This window comes from Cherax quadricarinatus, chromosome 8 (assembly GCF_038502225.1).
Source record: "Cherax quadricarinatus isolate ZL_2023a chromosome 8, ASM3850222v1, whole genome shotgun sequence".
Lineage (NCBI taxonomy): Eukaryota > Metazoa > Arthropoda > Malacostraca > Decapoda > Parastacidae > Cherax > Cherax quadricarinatus.
The window spans coordinates 42,149,670-42,174,674 of record NC_091299.1 but is presented as its reverse complement, the minus strand read 5'-3'; the positions used below and the strand labels follow the sequence as shown (position 1 = coordinate 42,174,674).

The following is a 25,005-nucleotide window of genomic DNA, read 5'->3' as shown; positions in this document are numbered from 1 at the left end:
AACACAGTAGTCAACACAGTGGTCAACACAGTAGTCAACACAGTAGTCAACACAGTAGTCAACACAGTGGTCAACACAGTAGTCAACACAGTAGTCAACACAGTGGTCAACACAGTAGTCAACACAGTGGTCAACACAGTAGTCAACACAGTGGTCAACACGGTGGTCAACACAGTAGTCAACACAGTAGTCAACACAGTGGTCAACACAGTAGTCAACACAGTGGTCAACACAGTAGTCAACACAGTAGTCAACACAGTAGTCAACACAGTGGTCAACACAGTGGTCAACACAGTGGTCAACACAGTGGTCAACACAGTGGTCAACACAGTAGTCAACACAGTAGTCAACACAGTAGTCAACACAGTGGTCAACACAGTAGTCAACACAGTAGTCAACACAGTAGTCAACACAGTAGTCAACACAGTGGTCAACACAGTAGTCAACAGTAAACACAGTGGTCAACACAGTAGTCAACACAGTAAACACAGTGGTCAACACAGTAGTCAACACAGTAGTCAACACAGTGGTCAACACAGTGGTCAACACAGTGGTCAACACAGTAGTCAACACAGTAGTCAACACAGTAGTCAACACAGTAGTCAACACAGTGGTCAACACAGTAGTCAACACAGTAAACACAGTGGTCAACACAGTAGTCAACACAGTGGTCAACACAGTGGTCAACACAGTAGTCAACACAGTAGTCAACACAGTAGTCAACACAGTAAACACAGTGGTCAACACAGTAGTCAATACAGTAGTCAACACAGTGGTCAACACAGTGGTCAACACAGTAGTCAACACAGTAGTCAACACAGTGGTCAACACAGTAGTCAACACAGTAGTCAACACAGTAGTCAACACAGTGGTCAACACAGTAGTCAACACAGTAGTCAACACAGTGGTCAACACAGTAGTCAACACAGTAGTCAACACAGTAGTCAACACAGTGGTCAACACAGTGGTCAACACAGTAGTCAACACAGTGGTCAACACAGTAGTCAACACAGTGGTCAACACGGTGGTCAACACAGTAGTCAACACAGTAGTCAACACAGTAGTCAACACAGTAAACACAGTGGTCAACACAGTAAACACAGTAGTCAACACAGTGGTCAACACAGTGGTCAACACAGTGGTCAACACAGTAGTCAACACAGTAGTCAACACAGTGGTCAACACAGTAGTCAACACAGTGGTCAACACAGTAGTCAACACAGTAGTCAACACAGTGGTCAACACAGTAGTCAACACAGTGGTCAACACAGTAGTCAACACAGTAGTCAACACAGTAGTCAACACAGTGGTCAACACAGTAGTCAACACAGTAGTCAACACAGTGGTCAACACAGTAGTCAACACAGTGGTCAACACAGTAGTCAACACAGTGGTCAACACAACATAGTAGTCAACACAGTAGTCAACACAGTGGTCAACACAGTAGTCAACACAGTAGTCAACACAGTAGTCAACACAGTAGTCAACACAGTGGTCAACACAGTGGTCAACACAGTAGTCAACACAGTAGTCAACACAGTGGTCAACACAGTGGTCAACACAGTAGTCAACACAGTAGTCAACACAGTGGTCAACACAGTAGTCAACACAGTAGTCAACACAGTAGTCAACACAGTAGTCAACACAGTGGTCAACACAGTAGTCAACACAGTAGTCAACACAGTGGTCAACACAGTAAACACAGTAAACACAGTGGTCAACACAGTAGTCAACACAGTAGTCAACACAGTGGTCAACACAGTGGTCAACACAGTAGTCAACACAGTAGTCAACACAGTAGTCAACACAGTAGTCAACACAGTGGCCAACACAGTAGTCAACATAATAAACACAGTCAACACAGTAGTCAACACAGTGGTCAACACAGTAGTCAACACAGTAGTCAACACAGTCAACACAGTGGTCAACACAGTGGTCAACACAGTAGTCAACACAGTAGTCAACACAGTAGTCAACACAGTCAACACAGTGGTCAACACAGTGGTCAACACAGTAGTCAACACAGTGGTCAACACAGTAGTCAACACAGTAGTCAACACAGTAGTCAACACAGTGGTCAACACAGTGGTCAACACAGTAGTCAACACAGTAGTCAACACAGTGGTCAACACAGTAGTCAACACAGTAGTCAACACAGTAGTCAACACAGTGGTCAACACAGTAGTCAACACAGTAGTCAACACAGTAGTCAACACAGTGGTCAACACAGTAGTCAACACAGTAGTCAACACAGTAGTCAACACAGTAGTCAACACAGTGGTCAACACAGTGGTCAACACAGTGGTCAACACAGTAGTCAACACAGTAGTCAACACAGTAGTCAACACAGTGGTCAACACAGTAGTCAACACAGTAGTCAACACAGTAGTCAACACAGTGGTCAACACAGTAGTCAACACAGTAGTCAACACAGTGGTCAACACAGTGGTCAACACAGTAGTCAACACAGTAGTCAACACAGTGGTCAACACAGTGGTCAACACAGTAGTCAACACAGTAGTCAACACAGTAGTCAACACAGTGGTCAACACAGTAGTCAACACAGTAGTCAACACAGTAGTCAACACAGTAGTCAACACAGTGGTCAACACAGTAGTCAACACAGTGGTCAACACAGTAGTCAACACAGTGGTCAACACAGTAGTCAACACAGTGGTCAACACAGTAGTCAACACAGTGGTCAACACAGTAGTCAACACAGAAGTCAACACAGTAGTCAACACAGTGGTCAACACAGTAGTCAACACAGTAGTCAACACAGTGGTCAACACAGTAGTCAACACAGTAGTCAACACAGTAGTCAACACAGTAGTCAACACAGTAGTCAACACAGTAGTCAACACAGTGGTCAACACAGTGGTCAACACAGTGGTCAACACAGTAGTCAACACAGTAGTCAACACAGTAGTCAACACAGTGGTCAACACAGTGGTCAACACAGTGGTCAACACAGTGGTCAACACAGTAGTCAACACAGTGTCAACACAGTAGTCAACACAGTTGTCAACACAGTAGTCAACACAGTCAAAACAGTGGTCAACACAGTGGTCAACACAGTGGTCAACACAGTAGTCAACACAGTAGTCAACACAGTAGTCAACACAGTGGTCAACACAGTGGTCAACACAGTAGTCAACACAGTAGTCAACACAGTAGTCAACACAGTGGTCAACACAGTGGTCAACACAGTGGTCAACACAGTAGTCAACACAGTAGTCAACACAGTAGTCAACACAGTGGTCAACACAGTGGTCAACACAGTGGTCAACACAGTGGTCAACACAGTAGTCAACACAGTAGTCAACACAGTGGTCAACACAGTGGTCAACACAGTAGTCAACACAGTCAACATAGTCGTCAACACAGTAGTCAACACAGTGGTCAACACAGTAGTCAACACAGTAGTCAACACAGTGGTCAACACAGTAGTCAACACAGTAGTCAACACAGTAGTCAACACAGTAGTCAACACAGTGGTCAACACAGTAGTCAACACAGTAGTCAACACAGTAGTCAACACAGTAGTCAACACAGTAGTCAACACAGTGGTCAACACAGTAGTCAACACAGTAGTCAACACAGTAGTCAACACAGTAGTCAACACAGTAGTCAACACAGTGGTCAACACAGTAGTCAACACAGTAGTCAACACAGTAGTCAACACAGTAGTCAACACAGTAGTCAACACAGTGGTCAACACAGTGGTCAACACAGTGGTCAACACAGTGGTCAACACAGTAGTCAACACAGTGGTCAACACAGTGGTCAACACAGTAGTCAACACAGTAGTCAACACAGTGGTCAACACAGTAGTCAACACAGTAGTCAACACAGTAGTCAACACAGTAGTCAACACAGTGGTCAACACAGTAGTCAACACAGTAGTCAACACAGTAGTCAACACAGTAGTCAACACAGTGGTCAACACAGTAGTCAACACAGTAGTCAACACAGTAGTCAACACAGTAGTCAACACAGTAGTCAACACAGTGGTCAACACAGTGGTCAACACAGTGGTCAACACAGTGGTCAACACAGTAGTCAACACAGTGGTCAACACAGTGGTCAATACAGTAGTCAACACAGTAGTCAACAGTAGTCAACACAGTCAACACTGTAGTCAACACAGTAGTCAACACAGTGGTCAACACAGTAGTCAACACAGTGGTCAACACAGTAGTCAACACAGTAGTCAACACAGTGGTCAACACAGTAGTCAACACAGTAGTCAACACAGTAGTCAACACAGTAGTCAACACAGTAATATTTTGTTTACTGATAATATAGAAACGTTTTCATTCAAATTTTGTCAGTATTTTATAATTATTATTATTATAATCAAGGGGGAAGCGCTAAACCCGGAGGATTATATAGAGCCTGGGGGGGGGGATATGGAAGGCATTCAGGCTTAATTCGGGGAACTGGAGCACAGATCCAATTCCCTAAATCAAGAGCCCCTCACCAACATCAAGGAACCTTCCTTGAGGGGAGTATTTTATAAACGTTTTTTTTTTTTTTTTTTTTTTTTTTTTTTTTTATGTCTGCACAATGTGCGAGTCTTTTATAAAAGTTATCCTTCACTACAGTCTTTTATAAAAGTTATCCTTCACTACAGTCTTTTATAAAAGTTATCCTTCACTACAGTCTTTTATAAAAGTTATCCTTCACTACAGTCTTTTATAAAAGTTATCCTTCACTACAGTCTTTTATAAAAGTTATCCTTCACTACAGTCTTTTATAAAAGTTATCCTTCACTACAGTCTTTTATAAAAGTTATCCTTCACTACAGTCTTTTATAAAAGTTATCCTTCACTACAGTCTTTTATAAAAGTTATCCTTCACTACAGTCTCTTATAAAAGTTATCCTTCACTACAGTCTCTTATAAAAGTTATCATTCACTACAGTCTCTTATAAAAGTTATCATTCACTACAGTCTTTTATAAAAGTTATCATTCACTACAGTCTCTTATAAAAGTTATCCTTCACTACAGTCTCTTATAAAAGTTATCATTCACTACAGTCTTTTATAAAAGTTATCATTCACTACAGTCTTTTATAAAAGTTATCCTTCACTACAGTCTCTTATAAAAGTTATCCTTCGCTAGTGTTTTATAAACGTTATCTTTCACTACTGCTTCTGGTTGTCCGCTGACCCACGTATCCAACATAGCCTGGTTGATCTGTCACCTGGTGAAAATACTTGTCCAGTTTCCTCTTGAAGACTTCTACATCTGTTACAGCAGTGTTTCTGCCATCTTACAAAGTAACTTAAAGCTGTAGAACGCGCTAAGTTACGAAAGGCTGTTTGAGACTGGGTAAAATTCTTCTGGCAAAGACTGTGAACGGCTGAAGACCCTTGACCTGTACTCTCTGAAACGTAGACGAGAGAGATACATGATAATATACACTTGGAAAATTTTAGAGGGACTAGTCCCCACTATCTACAAAACCAAAAGACTCGGCAGGAGATGCATCCCCCCTCCACAATGAAAACCAGGGGCGTCACGATTGTTCAACTTTCTCCCAGCATACGTAAGGGGGATTACTAATAGGCCCTTGGCTGTCTTCAACAGGGAGCTGGACAGCCGGGCTGTGGTTTTTATGTCAATTTGCGTGCAGCCAGCAGTAACAGCCTGGTTGATAAAGCCCTGATCCACCGTGAGGCCTGGTCATGGACCGGGCCGCGGGGACGATGACCCCCGGAACACCAAGTAATGAATAATCGATTTAGCATCTTGTGGTTCCTGCATAAAGTAATTCCTGTGCTTATTATTAGGTATCCAAGTAGGGGCACCTACCCTCAGGCAAGTTGCTGCCTCAGTTTATACCTCCAAAGTTTCGTTTTTATAGATCACAGCTTCATCAACATTGGTATTTGGTGAGTAAAGCAAAATTCATGAACCTACTGACATGTGCAGATAGGTACCCTCTGACCAAGGTTGGATAACCCATTCCAAGATTCCTGGAATAGGTTCGATAACCTCCAAAATCCTCTGTTACTTGGCTTTAAATATTAATAAAATATGCCCCTGCTTCCACAAAGACAGTGAACGATTTAGATTTTGCCACCGAAGTGGCTAGTTTATTGTGCACCCCATATCCATCCTGTGGACGGTAGCGCGAGAGCATGTGGATACACAAAAGGCCTAGGAACTAGGCCCCAAAGGGTTAACAGGAATACATATGGATTTATATCTGCATATCTATAGTTCACTTATCTGTTACAAGCAAATTTAGGAAATTTGCTTAGTATATCTGGTATCTTATTTTCAGTAATAAGATATCTTGACATGTCACATAGGTTATTATACTGTCTGTCTCTGTATTCCTCAATAAGTGGACAATTAAGCACATAGTGTTCAAGAGAGTGACCATATGCCTGATCACATAATTTACATTTAGTTTGATCATCATCTGTGTGTCTCCCAAACTGCCAGAAGTACTTGTAACCAAGCCTAAGCCTGGCCACTACAACATCAGTCAGTCTGTTCACATTGCAAGTTGCTCCATAAACATACTTATCTACGTTCATGTTATCATAGTGGGTTATAGATCTACTCAGGCTTCTAACTGCATTCCTATAACAATCATCTTCATTATTTACTTCTCTCCTAATATTATTCCTAATGCTAGACACAGTTATACCAAAGTTATATTCTACGTTCTCCTTCTGGATACTCTTCTTGGCTAACATATCAACTTTATCATGAAGGAGTAATCCAATGTGTGATGGGATCCATAGCAATTGTACATTAATTCCTTTGTCCCTAATTTTTGAGTATCTATACCTGGCTTCCCCAATGAGCATGTTGTTGGAGTCATTATATGAGCCAAGAGCCTTCAATGATGACATAGAATCAGAAATGATGATAGAGTCAAGCTCAGTGTCATAGGTTAGCTTTAGCGCCATTAGGATTGCAAACAATTCAGTTTGCAGTGTAGACGCCCAGTTGTTAATTCTTATGCCTAACTCAACAAATTTATTATCGTTCTTAACTAGGGAGGTGGCAACAAGAGCAGATGCAGCCCTGCCAGAAGACTCCTGTTTAGATCCATCAGTGTATATAACTTGTGATAACTTATTACTACCAGCTAGGCGAAAAATTTCTTCTTGAGCAGTTGCTCTAACAAGAGATTTAAGGAAGGGATTACTAGCAATGAGCTTCTTGGGAGGGACTTGTAGGTATGTGATATTAAATGAACACATCTTCCATGGAGGGGTGAAATGCTCTTGTTGCCTACAGTGATACAGTTCATGTAGGTTATAAAACTTAATGCAATTGCACGTTTTCACAATCCATTTAGATCTGTGTGTATTTACCTCTAGACACTTGGTAAGATTCACTGTGACAGTGTCTGGTTCGTTTCTCAACATTCTAATACCGAGTACAGTGTTAATTTCAACAATCCTATCACTGATACTAGAAATACCAAGCTCCTTCCTCATGTTAAGAACTTTTGTAGATCTGGGACAGCCAAGAATAGTCCTGAGAGCTTCATTTTGCATTAACTCCAAGGGTCGGAGGGAACTTTCTCTAGCTAATATCAACATGGGAGCAGCATAATCAATTAAGGACCTAACATAGGCTATGTACATCATTCTCACGATTCTCACATTAGCACCATAGTTGGGATTGTAGCCAGCAACAGCTTTGAGAGCATTTAGCCTAGCTTTACATTTCTTGTTTAGTTGTGGTATAGTGGATTTGTTAAAGGGTACATCTACACCAAGATATCTGTAAGTTTTAACGTAGCTAATGATTTCACCCTGCAAATAGATGGGTGGGGGATGTCGTTTGCTTGTTAATATCTTTGTTTTAGAGGAAGATATTATGAGGCCTAGTCGATTACAAATTGCTTGAACTTCATTAAGAATGGTATTCATCTTCTTATGCCCTGTTGTATGGATCATGATATCATCAGCATAGCTTATAGCTATATGTTTAGGTGAGGCAGGTAGAGCATTTAGGAGAGCATTAATCAGAATATTAAATAGCATGGGACTAAGAACTCCTCCCTGCGGTGTACCTAAAGACATTTCTTTAGAATCACTTCTGAAGCCTTGGTAAAGGACAGAGGATACTCTATTTGACAGGTATCCTATTATCCAGCAGAGTAAGCTACCACCAATATTCATTTTGGCTAGTTCATGTAGTATAACGGTTCTGTTTGCAATATCAAATGCAGATTTTTGATCAAGAAAAGTGGTAAAACTAGTAGAGGTGTGTGCAGTGAGAAAGGTGGAAATACAGTTCTGCACACTTTTACCTTTCATGAACCCATAGAGGTAGGGGGAAAGTTGATGTCTGATTCTGTAGTACAATCTGTTAAGCATCATTCTTTCAAAAGTTTTGCAAAGACAACTAGTTAAGGAGATCGGCCTAAATGTATCAGGCTGTTGGGGCTTAGGGATAGGCACAATGAGACTATTGGTCCAGGAAGTAGGAAGAACGCCCTCAATGTAACTGAGATTATACAGTGCCAACAAAGGGTTATCAGGCACGTGCCTTAGAGTTCTGAGAATATCATAGGTTATACCATCCTCTCCAGGAGCAGTTGATCGACCTTTGGTTAATGCATTATCTAATTCATACTCGGTAAAGAGGCAATCACTCTCATCAATATTTTGGCTCATAAAATTAATCAGTTTCAACATTTCTTCAGAAGTACTCTCTAAATTTTTTCTAATATGAGATGGAAGGCTTTCATGCCTGGATGTTTTGGACCAGTCATTTATGAGGTCATTTGCTTTTTCAAGAGGAAAGGGATGAGCAACATTGCCAGTCTTTTTCCTGGTTATTTTATTTATACCTTTCCAAGCCAAACTCAAAGGGGTGGACCTATTTAATCCACTAACAAACTGTTCCCATTCCTGTTGCCTAAGTTCTTCCTTTCTATTCCTTGCATTTGTTAGTGCAGCTTGGAACGTTCTGAGCAGGTCTGGGGTTCTACATTCACGGTATGCTTTACCAATCCTCCTAGCTGCATGTGTTAGATTGCGCAGCTGTGGATCATTATAGTATTTACATTGGTTTTTATTGTTATTTATAGTGGAGGGTCTTTGTTTCCTATTCCTGCCCACTTGATCTGTGAGAACACTCTCAATAGTGGTAATTAAATCATCATTAAAGACAGTGAACGTAAAGTGTAAAGGTGCACATTTTCCAACTTTATGTAAAATAATGAGAAACTTTATTCCCGTTGAATATATTTGAGCCTTCTTCTTAATGGCTTTAATATTTAATGCGTGACGTTCTTAGCAACAGCATAGTACCCATTAAGTTTGTGTGCAGGCAAAATTGTCTAGACACTAACTTAAATCACTTTAATGGCTTCAATCCAGGTGATAACCGAAGCCTGTCCACTATGATCATTTACAACTTCTTTAACCTGGTGTCCCCTCAAGGAAGGTTCCTTGATGTTGGTGAGGGGCTCTTGATTTAGGGAATTGGATCTGTGCTCCAGTTCCCCGAATTAAGCCTGAATGCCTTCCACATCCCCCCCCCCAGGCGCTGTATAATCCTCCGGGTTTAGCGCTTCCCCCTTGATTATAATAATAATAATAATAATAATTTAACCTGGTGTGTCTTCCAGGGTTGCCAATTTTATTAAAAAGTGATAATGATTCTTCTTCAGTTACTAAACAACGTCCCTTCTGACCAGCTTCCAGACACTGACGCTCTCCAGGAAGTTGACACTATATATCAGGAATGTGTAGCTGTAAATTGGAAATTTTACGCAAGTTGTTAAAATGGAATCGGTGAATTTAGATTAATTACTGGAGAATGGCTTTTCCGATAGGCTTCAAACTTTCAGTTTCGGTGGGCTTTATTATAAGAAACCTTGGCTCTTACTTAAAGCTGAACAAATTTTAATTTCCCAGTTTTATTAGATGTTTTCATGTGCTAACCAGAGAATGCCTCTTTTGGTTAATTCCAAACACTAGGAACTGGTGCTTCTGAATTGCAAGTATTTTTTAAATGAAACTGAGATGTGTTAAGTATCAATTTGTCAATTTTATGTTTTTTTTTCCAAATTTTACTTTTTTCAAGACAATAAAATGTTTATTCTCACAGGATTTTAGAGAATTTTCAATAGAATAAAACAGATATATTGAAATTCAAATGGTATGAAATACCGAGAGGTTGTTAGGTAAGACACATATGCAACAGTTAGGTATCTTTATTTCGAAACGTTTCGCCTACACAGTAGGCTTCTTCAGTCGAGTACAGAAAAGTTGATAGAAGCAGAAGATACTTGAAGACGATGTAATTAGTCCATCACCCTTGACGATATATTATTTCAGACTATGGAACAATACTCTTCTCCAGACTGAGGGACTGACTACCTCAAAACTTCAAGGGTAATGGACTGATTACATCGTCTTCAAGTATCTTCTGCTTCTATCAACTTTTCTGTACTCGACTGAAGAAGCCTACTGTGTAGGCGAAACGTTTCGAAATAAAGATACCTAACTGTTGCATATGTGTCTTACCTAACAACAGATATATTGAAAATTCAAGTTTCACGAGTTTACTGAGCCCTTAAACTTTATATTTTGACACGACTTTATTCCCAGGCCGGTCATAACGTTAGGTGCAGTGTTCTTGTCTTTCATTAACTTCCTCCAAGACTTTCGTTTATAACATCAGAACACCTTATTCAACTGACTGTCAATTTTCAAGCCTGGTGAACTAATACGAGGAGAGAGGTTGATGGAACAACTTGCTAGTGCTGGTGTCCGTCTTCTGTCAGCAAGGACGTTGACCCTCGCCACACTCCAGCTAGACAGGCAATATATACTACTTGGAAATGCGTTTATCATTAGTGGATTGTGTGAGGTAAAATGACTCGAATGCAATTAATGTGATATTTTATTGCGGCAACGTTTCGCTCTCCAGGGGTTTGGCAAAGCTCCTGGAGAGCGAAACGTTGCCACAATAAAATGTCACATTAGTGCATGTGTCCTTTTACAGTAGTGGTACTGGGAGGGGTACAGAATGCTGCTGGGAGGGGTATAGTAGTAGTGCTACTGGCAAGTGTACAGTAGTGCTACCGGCAGGCGTACAGCAGTAGTACTGGCAGGAGTACAGTAGTATTGGGAAGCAACATCAGCAGAGCACACAGAGTACAAAGGTGTCTAATACAGTTGTCCCGTAGCTCGATCGTTAGCACAATCGGCTCACACACTGAGGTCCGGAGTTCGAATCCCCGGTACGGCTGGATAACATTAGGACGCGTTTCCATAAGACACCTGCTGTCCATGTTCACTCATCAGGATAAAATGGGTACCTGGGTGTTAGTCGACTGGTGTGGGTCGCATCCCGGGACAAATCTGATCTAATTTGCCCGAAATGCTCTGCTTAACAAGCGGCTTTCTATATAATACTATGTCATTGATGTCAGCTGGGACTGTCTACCTTGTACATGTAGAAATAAAGATATATTATTATTATTATTATTATTATTATTATTATTATTATTATTATTAACAATACTCTGGCTAGTGGTTCAACTCATCAGAGGTAAGTGAAAACGGTGGGCATGTTTCCTTACACCTGTAGTCTGTAAGGTGTTCAGACACTCATTTATTTGTGGTTGCTGGGGTTGAGACTCAGCTCCTGCCCCCACCTCTGCGCTGGCTGTTACTGGGGTCTCTCCTGGTTGCAAGAGCCCTATCGTAACTATTCTTAACGCTACACACACACACATACACACGGCACTAAACCATAGACCAGTGTCACTGACGTGCATAGTATGCACAGTAATGAAGAAGATTATCAGGACAGTCTACCTGGAGGTTATTCCGGGGATCAACGCCCCCGCGGCCAGGTCCACGACCAGACCTCCCGGCGGATCAGGGCCTGATCAACCAGGCTGTTACTGCTGGCCGCACGCAGTCCAACGTACGAACCACAGCCCGGCTGATCCAGCATTGACTTTAGGTATCTGTCCAGCTCTCTCTTGATGGCAGCCAGAGGTTTATTGGTAATTCCCTTTATGCTTGGTGGGAGGCTGTTGAACAGTCTTGGTCCCCGGACACTTATGGTGTTTTCTCTTAGTGTACCAATGGCGCCCCTACTTTTAATTGGGGGTACCGCCTGGAACGGAACAAGAGTATAAATGCCAACCAGCACGGATTTATGGAAGGCAAATCCTGTGTCACAAACCTACTGGAGTTTTATGATAAAGTAACAGAAAATACGGAAGGGGTGGGCTGACTGCATCTTCTTGGACTGCAAGAAGGCCTTCGACACAGTTCCTCACAGGAGATTGGTACAGAAGCTAGAGGATCAGGAACGTATAACAGGAAGGGCACTGCAATGGATCAGAGAATACCTGACAGGGAGGCAACAACGAGTTATGGTACGTGATGAGGTATCAGTGGACACCTGTGACGAGCGGGGTCTCACAGGGGTTGGTCCTAGGATCAGTGCTATTTCTGGTATATGTGAATGACATGATGGAAGGGTGAGACTCAGAAGTGTCTCTGTTCGCAGATGATGTGAAGTTAATGAGAAGAATTAAATCGGATGAGGATCAGGTAGGACTTCAAAGAGACCCGGACAGGCTGGACAACTGGTCCAGCAACTGGCTTCTCGAATTTAACCCCGCCAGATGCAAAGTCATGAAGATCGGGGAAGGGCAAAGAAGACCGCAGACGGAGTATAGGCTAGGTGGCCAAAGACTGCAAACCTCGCTCAAGGATAAAGATCTTGGGGTGAGTATAACACCGAGCACGTCTCCTGAAGCATACATCAACCAGATAACTGCTGCAGCATATGGGCGCCTGGCAAACCTGAGAATAGCGTTGCGATACCTTAGTAAGGAATCTTTCAAGACACTGTACGCCAGGCCCATACTGGAGATTGCAGCACCTGTTTGGAACCCACACTTGATCAAGCACGTCAAGAAATTAGAGAAAGAGCTAAGGGGAATGTCCTACGAAGAAAGGTTAAGGGAAATCGGCCTGACGACAGTGGAGGACAGGAGGGTCAGGGGAGACATGATAACATACAAAATACTGCGTGGAATAGACAAGGTAAACAGAGACAGGATGTTCCAGAGAGGGGGCACAGACACAAGGGGTCACAACTGGAAGTTGTATTTCTTCAGTTATAGAGTAGTCAGGAAGTTATAGTCAACAAGTGAGGTAGTGGAGGCAGGAACCATACATAGCTTTAAGATGAGGTATGATAAAGCTCATGAGCAGGGAAAGAGAGGACCTAGTAGCACTCAGTGAAGAGGCGGGGTCAGGAGCCGAGTCTGGACCCCTGCAAGCACAATTAAATGAATATATATATATATATATATATATATATATATATATATATATATATATATATATATATATATATATATATATATATATATATATATATATATATATATATATATATATACCTCTATTACTTCACTGGGTGTTAAACGGTTATATAAAAAAAGACCTGGAAAACCCCTCTACCACCTACTGAAACAGCAGACTCGATGTTTTCTTCTCCACCGTAGGAAAAAATCTTATGGGTAAAATCCCAAGCTCAAATACCCCACCCAACGACTACCTCACTGGCACCTACCCGAACACACTGTTCCTAGCTCCGACCAACCAACTAAAGACCAAGACAGGATATTTAAATACCTTACCACCCTTTATATACAAAAAACCGTCACAAGTGTTATCACCAATCATTGCAACACTCTTTAACAAATCCATCGAATCCTCTACCTTCCCCACAGTTCTCAAAATAGCAAAGGTCACCCTGATACATAAAGGAGGAGATCAAGCAGACTTGAATAATTATAGGCCAATATCCAACTTACCCATTCTCTCTAAAATCTTTGAAAAATTAATTCATAAGCGAATCTATTTCTACCTCATCTCCCACAACATACTCAACCCCTGTCAGTTTGGGTTCAGGCCTAATAAAAATACGAATGATGTTATTATACACATGCTAGAATAAATATACACTGCACTCGAGAAAAAAGAAGTCCCATTGGAGATCTTCATTGATTTATGTAAAGCTTTTAAATACAGTTGACCATGACTTGCTCCACATAAAATTTTCACACTATGGTATAAGAGGGCACTCCCTCAACTACCTAAAGTCATACCTTAGCAGCAGAAGCCAATATGTGTGCACAAATGGGGCAAACTCTTCCACACAGTCAATTACAGTTGGTGTCCCACAGGGAAGTGTCCTTGACCCTCTTCTCTTAATCGTTTACATAAACGATCTACCAAATGCATCACAACTACTCAGACCCACACTATTTGCAGATGACACTACATACGTCTTCTCTCACCCGAGCCCAGTCATACTAGCCAATACTGTAAATACCAAATTACATAAAATATCTACCTGGATGATGATTAACAAACTTACTCTCAACATTGACAAAACCTACCTCATACAGTTTGGAAACAGAACTGCAGATGTTCCTCTTAACATAATGATAAACGGATCACCTATCACAAACATCACAGAGGGAAAATTCTTAGGAATCCACCTTGATAATAGACTCAAATTTCAAGCATATGTACAACAAATTTCCAAGAAAATTTCCAAGACCGTAGGCATACTATCGAAGATACGGTACTATGTCCCACAGTCAGCCCTCCTGGCCCTATATCACTCACTTATTTACCCCTATCTCACCTATGGAAATTGTGCATGGGGCTCAACAACAATAAACCATCTCAGATCATTGATTACCCAACAAAAGGCTGCAGTCAGAATAACAGATTCCCACTACAGGCAGCACACTCCACCAATATTCAAAACTCTAAACTTACTCACCGTACAAAACATTCATACATATTATTGCACCTACTACATACATAGAACACTTAACTCGGATATAAACCCTCCCCTCAAACTTCTCCATACCAACCTCAACAGAACATAAGATCATAACACAAGGCACAGATCACTCTTTGATGTTCCTCGTGTCCATCTCACACTATGTAAAAACTCAATGCACATAAAAGGCCAAAAATCTGGAATTCATTACCTGTGAATATAAATGAAACACTGTTTATCAATTCAAGACTCTTCTTAAAAACCACTTAGTCAACCACAACTAAATAAACACTGAATAACTACCAAACTATGTTTCTTTTTTTTAATTACATTACCTAATTACATTCCCTTGAATGCTCAGTAACTCATCTAATGACCATGTGACCTGTTTCTGCACTACAAATCAATGACTTTATTCCATTTGATCGGATTATATTATACATTGTTATGTTACAAATTTGTGTAACTTTAATTCTTATTTGAAATACTCATTTGTACTTCATGTTGTAATTTGTTTACTAAAATTTTTACCACTGAACATATCATTGCTTAGTTTATCTAAAGTTAATTTTAACCTGCCCATAATGCTCTGTATACAAGGGACTTCTGGCATGTACACTCAATCACTGTATTTCTTTGTACAACTATGTAACATGTCCAAATAAAAATAAATAAATAAAAGGTAATAAGCCACACAAAGTGGGTTAGTACAACTCCGAGTTAATCCAAATAAAATTTAGATATACAGGGCAAGAATGTGACATTTTCTGAAAAGATAAAGGAAATATGTGTAAGGGAAACCCAAGACGAAACGAAAACCAGGAGGCAGAAGAAATAGAAACCAGGGAGCAGAAGAAATAGAAACCAGGGAGCAGAAGAAACAGGAACCAGGGAGCAAAAGAAACAGGAACCAGGGAGCAGAAGAAACAGGAACCAGGGAGCAGAAGAAACAGGAACCAGGGAGCAGAAGAAACAGTAACCAGGGAGCAGAAGAAATAGAAACCAGGGAGCAGAAGAAACAGGAACCAGGGAGCAGAAGAAACAGGAACCAGGGAGCAGAAGAAACAGGAACCAGGGAGCAGAAGAAACAGGAACCAGGGAGCAGAAGAAACAGAAACCAGGGAGCAGAAGAAACAGGAACCAGGGAGCAGAAGAAACAAAAACCAGGGAGCAGAAGAAACAGGAACCAGGAAGCAGAAGAAACAGGAACCAGGGAGCAGTAGAAACAGGAACCAGGGAGCAGAAGAAACAGGAACCAGGGAGCAGAAGAAACAGGAACCAGGGAGCAGAAGAAATAGAAACCAGGGAGCAGAAGAAACAGGAACCAGGGAGCAGAAGAAACAGGAACCAGGGAGCAGAAGAAACAGGAACCAGGGAGCAGAAGAAACAGGAACCAGGGAGCAGAAGAAACAGGAACCAGGGAGCAGAAGAAATAGAAACCAGGGAGCAGAAGAAATAGAAACCAGGGAGCAGAAGAAACAGGAACCAGGGAGCAGAAGAAACAGGAACCAGGGAGCAGAAGAAACAGGAACCAGGGAGCAGAAGAAATAGAAACCAGGGAGCAGAAGAAATAAAAACCAGGGAGCAGAAGAAACAGGAACCAGGTAGCAGAAGAAATAGAAACCAGGGAGCAGAAGAAATAGAAACCAGGGAGCAGAAGAAACAGGAACCAGGGAGCAGAAGAAACAGGAACCAGGGAGCAGAAGAAACAGGAACCAGGGAGCAGAAGAAACAGGAACCAGGGAGCAGAAGAAACAGGAACCAGGGAGCAGAAGAAATAGGAACCAGGGAGCAGAAGAAATAGAAACCAGGGAGCAGAAGAAATAGAAACCAGGGAGTAGAAGAAATAGAAACCAGGGAGCAGTATAAACAGGAACCAGAGAGCAGAAGAAATAGGAACCAGGGAGCAGAAGAAATATAAACTAGGAAGCAGAAGAAACAGGAACCAGGGAGCAGAAGAAATAGGAACCAGGGAGCAGAAGAAACAGGAACCAGGGAGCAGAAGAAACAGGAAACAGGGAGCAGAAGAAATAGAAACCAGGGAGCAGAAGAAACAGGAACCAGGGAGCAGAAGAAATAGAAGCCGGGAAACAGAAGAAATAAAAACCAGGGAGAAGAAATAGAAACCAGGGAGCAGAAGAAACAGGAACCAGGGAGCAGAAGAAATAGAAGCCAGGAAACAGAAGAAATAGAAACCAGGGAGCAGAAGAAATAGAAACCAGGGAGCAGAAGAAATAGAAACCAGGGAGCAGAAGAAATAGAAATCAGGGAGCAGAAGAAATAGAAACCAGGGAGCAGAAGAAATAGAAACCAGGGAGCAGAAGAAACAGGAACCAGGGAGCAGAAATAGAAACAAGGGAGCAGAAGAAACAGGAACCAGGGAGCAGAAGAAATAGAAACCAGGGAGCAGAAGAAATAGAAACCAGGGAGCAGAAGAAATAGAAACCAGGGAGAAGGAATAGAAACCAGGGAGCAGAAACAGGAACTAGGAAGAAATAGAAACCAGGGAGCAGAACAAATAGAAACCAGGGAGCAGAAGAAATAGAAACCAGGGAGCAGAAGAAATAGAAACCAGGGAGCAGAAGAAATAGAAACCAGGGAGCAGAAGAAATAGAAACCAGGGAGTAGAAATAGAAACCAGGGAGTAGAAGAAATAGAAACCAGGGAGCAGAAGAAACAGGAACCAGGGAGCAGAAGAAACAGGAACCAGGGAGCAGAAGAAACAGGAACCAGGGAGCAGAAGAAATAGAAACCAGGGAGCAGAAGAAACAGGAACCAGGGAGCAGAAGAAATAGGAACCAGGGAGCAGAAGAAATAGAAACCAGGGAGCAGAAGAAATAGAAACCAGGGAGCAGAAGAAACAGGAACCAGGGAGCAGAAGAAATAGGAACCAGGGAGCAGAAGAAATAGAAACCAGGGAGCAGAAGAAATAGAAACCAGGGAGCAGAAGAAATAGAAACCAGGGAGCAGAAGAAACAGGAACCAGGGAGCAGAAGAAACAGAAACCAGGGAGCAGAAGAAACAGAAACCAGGGAGCAGAAGAAATAGGAACCAAGAAGCAGAAATAGAAACCAGGGAGCAGAAGAAATAGAAACCAGGGAGCAGAAGAAATAGAAACCAGGGAGCAGAAGAAACAGGAACCAGGGAGCAGAAGAAATAGAAACCAGGGAGCAGAAGAAATAGAAACCAGGGAGCAGAAGAAATAGAAACCAGGGAGCAGAAGAAATAGAAACCAGGGAGCAGAAGAAACAGGAACCAGAGAGCAGAAGAAACAGGAACCAGGGAGCAGAAGAAACAGGAACCAGGGAGCAGAAGGAACAGGAACCAGGGAGCAGAAGAAATAGAAACCAGGGAGCAGAAGAAACAGGAACCAGGGAGCAGAAGAAATAGAAACCAGGGAGCAGAAGAAACAGGAACCAGGGAGCAGTAGAAACAGGAACCAGGGAGCAGAAGAAATAGAAACCAGGGAGCAGAAGAAACAGGAACCAGAGAGCAGAAGAAACAGGAACCAGGGAGCAGAAGAAACAGGAACCAGGGAGCAGAAGAAACAGGAACCAGGGAGCAGAAGAAACAGGAACCAGGAAGCAGAAGAAATAGAAACCAGGGAGCAGAAGAAATAGAAACCAGGGAGCAGAAGAAATAGAAACCAGGGAGCAGAAGAAATAGAAACCAGGGAGCAGAAGAAATAGAAACCAGGGAGCAGAAGAAACAGGAACCAGAGAGCAGAAGAAACAGGAACCAGAGAGCAGAAGAAATAGGAACCAGGGAGCAGAAGAAACAGGAACCAGGGAGCAGAAGAAACATGAACCAGGAAGCAGAAGAAATAGAAACCAGGGAGCAGAAGAACCAGGGAGCAGAAGAAATAGAAACCAGGGAGCAGAAGAAATAGAAACCAGGGAGCAGAAGAAATAGAAACCAGGGAGCAGAAGAAATAGAAACCAGGGAGCAGAAGAAACAGGAACCAGGGAGCCGAAGAAATAGAAATCAGGGAGCAGAAGAAATAGAAACCAGAGAGCAGAAGAAATAGAAACCAGGGAGCAGAAGAAATAGAAACCAGGGAGCAGAAGCAATAGAAACCAGGGAGCAGTAGAAATAGAAACCAGGGAGCAGAAGAAACAGGAACCAGGGAGCAGAAGAAACAGGAACCAGGGAGCAGAAGAAATAGAAACCAGGGAGCAGAAGAAACAGGAACCAGGGAGCAGAAGAAATAGAAACCAGGGAGAAGAAACAGGAACCAGGGAGCAGAAATAGGAACCAGGGAGCAGAAATAGGAACCAGGGAGCAGAAGAAATAGAAACCAGGGAGCAGAAGAAATAGAAACCAGGAAGCAGAAGAAACATTAACCAGGGAGCAGAAGAAGTAGAAACCAGGGAGCAGAAGAAATAGGAACCTGGGAGCAGAAGAAATAGGAACCAGGGAGCAGAAGAAATAGGAACCAGGGAGCAGAAGAAATAGGAACCAGGGAGCAGAAGAAACGGAAACCAGGGATTAGAAGAAATGGGACCCAGGGAGCAGAAGAAACGGGAACCAGGGATTATAAGAAATGAGAACCAGGGAGCAGAAGAAATGGGAACCAGGGAGCAGAAGAAATGGGAACCAGGGATTAGAAGCAATGGGAACCATGGAGCAGAAGAAACGGGAACCAGGGATTAGAAGAAATGGGAACCAAGGAGCAGAAGAAACGGGAACCAGGGATTAGAAAAAAATGGGACCCAGGGAGCAGAAGAAACGGGAACCAGGGATTAGAAGAAATGGGAACCAGGAAGCAGAAGAAACGGGAACCAGGGATTAGAAGAAATGGGAACCATGGAGCAGAAGAAACGGGTGCCAGCGATTAGAAGAAATTGGAACCAGGGAGCAGAAGAAACGGGAACCAGCGATTAGAAGAAATTGGAACCAGGGAGCAGAAGAAACGGGAACCAGGGATTAGAAGAAATGGGAACCAGGAAGCAGAAGAAATGGGAACCAGGGATTAGAAGCAATGGGAACCATGGAGCAGAAGAAACGGGTGCCAGCGATTAGAAGAAATTGGAACCAGGGAGCAGAAGAAACGGGAACCAGCGATCAGAAGAAATTGGAACCAGGGAGCAGAAGAAACGGGAACCAGGGATTAGAAGAAATGGGAACCAGGGAGCAGAAGAAACGGGAACCAGCGATTAGAAGAAATTGGAACCAGGAAGCAGAAGAAATGGGAACCAGGGATTAGAAGAAATGGGAACCAGGAAGCAGAAGAAACGGGAACCAGGGATTAGAAGAAATGGGAACCAGGAAGCAGAAGAAACGGGAACCAGGGATTAGAAGAAATGGGAACCAGGGAGCAGAAGAAACGGGTGCCAGCGATTAGAAGAAATTGGAACCAGGGAGCAGAAGAAACGGGAACCAGGGATTAGAAGAAATGGGAACCAGGGAGCAGAAGAAACGGGAACCAGCGATTAGAAGAAATTGGAACCAGGAAGCAGAAGAAATGGGAACCAGGGATTAGAAGAAATGGGAACCAGGGAGCAGAAGAAACGGGAAATAGGGAGCAGAAGAAATGGGAACCAGGGAGCAAAAGAAACGGGAACCAGGGATTAGAAGAAATAGGAACCAGGGAGCAGAAGAAACGGGAAATAGGGAGCAGAAGAAATGGGAACCAGGGAGCAAAAAAAAAAAACGGGAACCAGGGATTCGAAGAAATGGGAACCTGGCAGAAGAAATGGGAACTTGGCAGAAATGGCAACCTGGCAGAATAAATGGAAACCTGGCAGAAGAAATGGCAACCTGGCAGAAGAAATGGCAACCTGGCAGAAGAAATGGCAACCTGGCAGAAGAAATGGCAACCTGGCAGAAGAAATGGCAACCTGGCAGAAGAAATGGCAACCTGGCAGAAGAAATGGCAACCTGGCAGAAGAAATGGCAACCTGGCAGAAGAAACGGGAACCTGGCAAAAGAAATGGGAACCTGGCAGAAGAAATGGGAACCTGGCAGAAAAAATGGGAACCTGGCAGAAGAAATGGCAACCTGGCAGAAATGGCAACCTGGCAGAAGAAATGGGAACCTGGCAGAAGAAATGGGAACCTGGCAGAAGAAATGGCAACCTGGCAGAAGAAATGGCAACCTGGCAGAAGAAATGGGAACCAGGCAGGATAAATGGGAATCTGGCAGAAGAAATGGGAACCATTGCAGAAGAAATGGGAACCATGGCAGAAGAAATGGGAACCTGGCAGAAGAAATGGGAACCTGGCAGAAGAAATGGGAACCTGGGAGGAGAAATGGCAACCTGGCAGAAGAAATGGGAACCTGGGAGGAGAAATGGCAACCTGGCAGAAGAAATGGCAACCTGGCAGAAGAAATGGCAACCTGGCAGAAGAAATGGCAACCTGGCAGAAGAAATGGCAACCTGGCAGAAGAAATGGCAACCTGGCAGAAGAAATAGGTACCAGGCAGAAGAAATGGAAACCTGGCAGAAGAAATGGGAACTTGGCAGAAGAAATGGGAACCTGGCAGAAGAAATGGGAACCTGGCAGAAGAAATGGGAACTTGGCAGAAGAAATGGGAACCTGGCAGAAGAAATGGGAACCTGGCAGAAGAAATGGGAACCTGGGAGGAGAAATGGCAACCTGGCAGAAGAAATGGCAACCTGGCAGAAGAAATGGCAACCTGGCAGAAGAAATGGCAACGTGGCAGAAGAAATGGCAACCTGGCAGAAGAAATGGCAACCTGGCAGAAGAAATAGGTACCAGGCAGAAGAAATGGAAACCTGGCAGAAGAAATGGGAACTTGGCAGAAGAAATGGGAACCTGGCAGAAGAAATGGGAACCTGGCAGAAGAAATGGGAACTTGGCAGAAGAAATGGGAACCTGGCAGAAGAAATGGGAACCTGGCAGAAGAAATGGGAACTTGGCAGAAGAAATGGGAACCTGGCAGAAGAAATGGGAACCTGGCAGAAGAAATGGGAACTTGGCAGAAGAAATGGGAACCTGGCAGAAGAAATGGGAACCTGGCAGAAGAAATGGGAACCTGGCAGAAGAAATGGGAACTTGGCAGAAGAAATGGGAACTTGACAGAAGAAATGGCATAAATCAGAGTTGAAGGCAATAAAAAGTTGGCGGAGGTATGAGAGCAGTGAAAGTTAGTGGGAAGTTAGGGCACGTACCTTGTTTACTGCCCATTCACCAGCAGTGAAACTTAGGTTACGTACCCTGTTTATTGCCCACTCATTCACTCACCAGCAGTGAAAGTTAGTGGGAAGTTAGGGCACGTAGCCTGTTTACTGCCCACTCACCTGCAGTGAACTTTAGTGGGAAGTTAGGGCACGTACCCTGTTTACTGCCCACTCACCAGCAGTGAAAGTTAGTGGCAAGTTAGGGCACGTACCCTGTTTACTGCCCACTCACCAGCAGTGAAAGTTAGTGGCAAGTTAAGGGCACGTACCCTGTTTACTGCCCACTCACCAGCAGTGAAAGTTAGTGGCAAGTTAGGGCACGTACCCTGTTTACTGCCCACTCACCAGCAGTGAAAGTTATTGGGAAGTTAGGGCACGTACCCTGTTTACTGCCCACTCATTCACTCACCAGCAGTGAAAGTTAGTGGAAAGTAACGACATAACTGTGCCTCTCGCAACAATTACAAACGTTATAACTTCAGTTTATCAGGAGCCCGGCAGTAACTACAGACAATAACTACGTCATCAGGACCGTACGTTCCTCCAGGCAGACTGACATAAAACAGAGACTTGTTAAAAACTAGTCAAGTTTATTTAGGCGCAGGTACACATAAATACAGTTACGTATATTATCATACACAGCAGCATATATGTAATTACCTAGCATAGCCCCACTGGGGCCCTTGTAATAACTTAATTATTAAAAATTAAAAACACAAAGGTAATCCACGTGAAAAACACTTACAAATGCTTGTTAAACAAAGTATTATATATAGTAACATATGTTTTAATTACCTTGGATAACCCAAAAAAACTAAGGCAAAGTGACTTATTTCCGTTGTCGTTGGCAAGGAAAAACCTCACATAAACGTAAAAAGAAAGCAGAGAGAGAGAGAGTAATGTGAGGCAGGATGTCAAGGACACTTACCAAGTCAATCAGCACTGCCACACAAGTCCTTCACAAGCCTAGAAGCTGCAAAACTATCCTTGATATAGAGGAAATCCCAACACCAGCACTATAACACTTTAGCAACACTTGTGGCACATACAGTGATCAATATCTTAGCCTCAGCAAGTTAACACAATCTGCTTAATTGACAGAAGTGGCTTTTGACAGGAGCCAGCGAGGTGTGCGGTGGAGTTGCGGAGCAGCACACCCTCCCACCACCACTGTTACAACGCGACTGACTTGGCAGCAGTGGGATGGAGGGACCTGGGGAGGGTCCCTGGGTGGGAGGGGGATGGGAGAGGGAGGTAGAGGAGGGCGGGTGTGTGAGGGAGGTAGAGGAGGGCGGGTGTGTGAGGGAGGTAGAGGAGGGCGGGTGTGTGAGGGAGGTAGAAGAGGGCGGGTGTGTGAGGGAGGTAGAGAAGGGCGGGTGTGTGAGGGAGGTAGAGAAGGGCGGGTGTGTGAGGGAGGTAGAGGAGGGCGGGTGTGTGAGGGAGGTAGAGGAGGGCGGGTGTGTGAGGGAGGTAGAGGAGGGCGGGTGTGTGAGGGAGGTAGAGGAGGGCGGGTGTGTGAGGGTGGTAGAGTTGGGCGGGTGTGTGAGGGAGGTAGAGGAGGGCGGGTGTGTGAGGGAGGTAGAGGAGGGCGGGTGTGTGAGGGAGGTAGAGGAGGGCGGGTGTGTGAGGGAGGTAGAGGAGGGCGGGTGTGTGAGGGAGGTAGAGGAGGGCGGGTGTGTGAGGGAGGTAGTGGAGGAAGGGGGTGAGAGGGAGGTAGCGGAGGGCGGGTGTGTGAGGGAGGTAGAGAAGGGCGGGTGTGTGAGGGAGGTAGAGAAGGGCGGGTGTGTGAGGGAGGTAGTGGAGGAAGGGTGTGAGAGGGAGGTAGAGGAGGGCGGGTGTGTGAGGGAGGTAGAGAAGGGCGGGTGTGTGAGGGAGGTAGTGGAGGTAGGGTGTGAGAGGGTGGTAGAGGAGGGCGGGTGTGTGAGGGAGGTAGAGAAGGGCGGGTGTGTGAGGGAGGTAGAGGAGGGCGGGTGTGTGAGGGAGGTAGTGGAGGAAGGGTGTGAGAGGGAGGTAGAGGAGGGCGGGTGTGTGAGGGAGGTAGAGAAGGGCGGGTGTGTGAGGGAGGTAGTGGAGGAAGGGTGTGAGAGGGAGGTAGAGGAGGGCGGGTGTGTGAGGGAGGTAGAGAAGGGCGGGTGTGTGAGGGAGGTAGAGGAGGGCGGGTGTGTGAGGGAGGTAGTGGAGGATGGGTGTGAGAGGGAGGTAGAGGAGGGCGGGTGTGTGAGGGAGGTAGAGGAGGGCGGGTGTGTGAGGGAGGTAGAGGAGGGCGGGTGTGTGAGGGAGGTAGAGGAGGGCGGGTGTGTGAGGGAGGTAGTGGAGGTCGGGTGTTTGAGGGAGGTAGAGGAGGGCGGGTGTGTGAGGGCGGTAGAGGAGGGCGGGTGTGAGGGAGGTAGAGGAGGGCGGGTGTGTGAGGGAGGTAGAGGAGGGCGGGTGTGTGAGGGAGGTAGAGGAGGGCGGGTGTGTGAGGGAGGTAGTGGAGGAAGGGTGTGAGAGGGAGGTAGAAGAGGGCGGGTGTGAGGAGGTAGTGGAGGAAGGGTGTGAGAGGGAGGTAGAAGAGGGTGGGTGTGAGAAGGAGGTAGTGGAGGAAGGGTGTAAGAGGGAGGTAGAAGAGGGCGGGTGTGAGAAGGAGGTAGTGGAGGGTGTGAGAGGGAGGTAGAAGAGGGTGGGTGTGAGAAGGAGGTAGTGGAGGAAGGGTGTGAGAAGGAGGTAGAAGAGGGCGGGTGTGAGAAGGAGGTAGTGGAGGAAGGGTGTAAGAGGGAGGTAGAAGAGGGCGGGTGCGAGAAGGAGGTAGTGGAGGAAGGGTGTGAGAGGGAGGTAGAAGAGGGCGGGTGTGAGAAGGAGGTAGTGGAGGAAGGGTGTAAGAGGGAGGTAGAAGAGGGCGGGTGCGAGAAGGAGGTAGTGGAGGAAGGGTGTGAGAGGGAGGTAGAAGAGGGCGGGTGTGAGAAGGAGGTAGTGGAGGGTGTGAGAGGGAGGTAGAAGAGGGCGGGTGTGAGAAGGAGGTAGTGGAGGGTGTGAGAGGGAGGTAGAAGAGGGCGGGT

The 25,005-nt window shown here is 44.4% G+C and overlaps 1 protein-coding gene across 2 annotated transcripts in view; it reads right to left on the bottom strand.

Moving 5' to 3' along the window:
* Nucleotides 1-23,154, bottom strand: part of FucT6 (alpha-(1,6)-fucosyltransferase 8) — a 628,228-nt gene extending 605,074 nt beyond the window's left edge. For both annotated transcript variants that reach the window (XM_070083038.1, XM_070083039.1), the window contains exon 1: nt 22,899-23,154. The gene's annotated coding sequence lies outside the window, so the exon portion shown is untranslated. The remainder of the gene's footprint in view (nt 1-22,898) is intronic.
* Nucleotides 23,155-25,005: the final 1,851 nt, after the last annotated feature.